The 2,674-nt window shown below is 38.6% G+C and overlaps 1 pseudogene; it reads left to right on the top strand.

The window, feature by feature from the left end:
• Positions 1 to 2,405, top strand: part of LOC116683016 (extracellular calcium-sensing receptor-like) — a 5,739-nt pseudogene extending 3,334 nt beyond the window's left edge.
• Positions 2,406 to 2,674: the final 269 nt, after the last annotated feature.

Raw genomic sequence — 2,674 nt, 5'->3', positions numbered from 1 at the left:
CACTGCCGGTGGGCCAGAAGTTCCAAATCAACAGGAACCTCACCTGGATGGATGGTGGCACACAAGTAAGGAGCACAAAAGCAATAATTTTAAATCTACTCAACAAAATTATAATAACACTTTGTTTTTGTCCCATTTTTCATGAGTTGAACTCAAAGATCTAAGAATTTTTCTATGTACACAAATGGCTTATTTCTCTCAAAAATTGTTTACAAAACTGTATGGAATAAACTCAGTTTCTGGTGTTATGGTTAGGGTAAGAATTAATGTTAGGGGGTTATCCGTGAAGAGACAACACATTCTCATTTCCATCTCTTAGAAATACGGATGCTTGGTTAAGTGCTTTTGTTGTTGTTATTGATGATAAAAGTATCCTTTAGCATCATATAACATGCGCTAGCTTGGGACTTTTGACATCCCTTTTAACGCTGTTAGGTTAAGGAAAAGGTTGTGGGTGGGCTCACGGCTCCGTGACTTGCAGGAACGGGACGGTTAGGTTAAGGGAAAGGTTGTGGGTGGGCTTACGGATCTGGAACCCTCCAGGGTTTAGGGGAAGGTCGTTGGAGAACGGGTTGGAAGAGAACACCTCTCCAAAGTACCAGAATCCATCCAATGTGAGCATTTGCCTACTCAAATCGGTTACGACAACTGACTGCAGTCACGTCGAGAGAGAGAAAAAGATGGTTGAAACCTAACCTTAACGCTAACCATAACCATAACACCAGATACGGACTGGTTTTTGTACCACTCCCAGACCCCCCCGCCATAAGCATCTTAATATGCCACACCTGTAAGGTGAAAGGATTAACTCTGCAAAGGAGAAGTGGCTACTAACACAGACTCAGACTGTTTTGTGAACAACATTTGAGATATACATTTTGTTTACATAGAAAAGGTCTTAGATCTTTGAGTTCATCTCATAAAAAATGGGTGAAAAGTGTTGCTTTTATGATTTTGTTGAGTGTAAATATGGTAATCTTGTAGGGTCTGATATGTGTACAATGAACACACATTTTAGTTCACTGTAATTATTTCTTCAATCACGACCAAGACTGCTTGGAATCAGCAATCTACTGACGACGTAATCTACTTTAGAATGACAGTTTTTTCAATAATTAAATAAACTAATAAATACAAAAGATAAAATATATGGTTAAAGAATATGTACTAAAATAAATAAATTAGGTGATAAATATATAAATAAATGTAAAATAAATAAATGTGTAGTTCAATAAATACATTTCTCTCTTTGTGCCAGGTTCCTGTGTCAGTGTGCACTGACAGCTGTTCTCCAGGAACTCGTAAACTGCTTCAGAAAGGAAAACCCATCTGTTGTTATGACTGTATACTGTGTCCTGAGGGAGAGATTAGTAACGCTACAGGTATTTGTTTTTCTCCTAATCCGTAGCCGATTTACCGTACAAGATCGAGATACAGTACAACTGCTAGAGGGCATTTTTGTTTTATTTTTTCCAGATTCCCCTGATTGTTTCCCTTGCCCCAAGGAGTTCTGGCCTAATGCAGAGAGATAACTTGTATCCCAAGCCTGTAGAGTTTCTTTCTACAACGAGGTCCTAGGAATCACTGGCTGCATTCTCAGTTGGTGGCGCCTGTCTGGCCATTATAACAGCGGTGTGTTCTATCGTCACAGGACATCCCGATTGTCAGGGCCAACAACTCTGAGTTGAGCTTCCTGCGCTCTTCTCCCTGACTCTATGTTCTTATTCATTAAATTTCATCGGAGCACCCTCTGAGTGGTCCTGTATGCTGCGCCACACAGCGTTTGGGATCACCTTTGTCCTCTGTATGTCTTGTGTTCTTGGAAAAACAATAGTAGTGTTAATGGCCTTTAGAGCTACACTCCAGGTAAATGTGATGAAATGGTTTGGTCCTCCACAGAAAGAATGACTGTAGTGTCTTTCAAGCTTATTCAGTTTTAATATGTACAATTTGGTTGGTTCTTAGTCCCCCTTTTCCATGAAAAACCTAAATATACAAGGAGAGAATCATCCTGGAGTGTGCATTAGGCTCAGCTGTGGGTTGGGCTGTGCCGGGTACATAGGCTACTGGCTGTCTTTTGCTTTGTGTTACTGTCCTAGCTCGAAATTACCTGATAATTTTAATGAAGCCAAGCTCATCACCTTCAGCATGGATATTCTGTGCAGTCTGGATCACCTTATCCCTGCATATCTCAGCTCTCTGGGAAATTTACTGTGGAGATATTTGCCATTCTGGCCTCCAGTTTTGGACTAATACTGTGTATATTTACACCAAAGTGTTTCATCATATTGTTTAAGCCCGAGAAGAACACCAAGAAACATTTAATGAACAAAAATTAATCCTAAAATTCCGGAAGTTTGGAATTAGTTAAATTGGCAACCTTATACAGCTTATACTGTGCAAAGTCTTTATATATTCACCTTTGTTTTTGTATTAAACATTGACACTATTTTCCTTTCGTAATCCCATTTTGTGAATTTCCTTTTAATATGTCTCATTTTAGAAGTAGTGTTTCATCATTTAACTGAAAATTTTAAATAAAGTGAATAAATAAAGTCAAAATGCATAACTAAAATGTGGGGTACCGAGTTCTGTCTCAACATTTTGATTAAATCATTACTATTTTAATATTTTTGAAGGATTAAAGTTTCTCTAAGCCAGGGGTCTTCAAGGT

Source organism: Etheostoma spectabile, chromosome 3, assembly GCF_008692095.1.
Source record: "Etheostoma spectabile isolate EspeVRDwgs_2016 chromosome 3, UIUC_Espe_1.0, whole genome shotgun sequence".
Classification (NCBI taxonomy): Eukaryota; Metazoa; Chordata; class Actinopteri; order Perciformes; family Percidae; genus Etheostoma; species Etheostoma spectabile.
The sequence above is the reverse complement of the archived record's forward strand: the minus strand, read 5'-3'. Positions and strand labels throughout refer to the sequence as shown.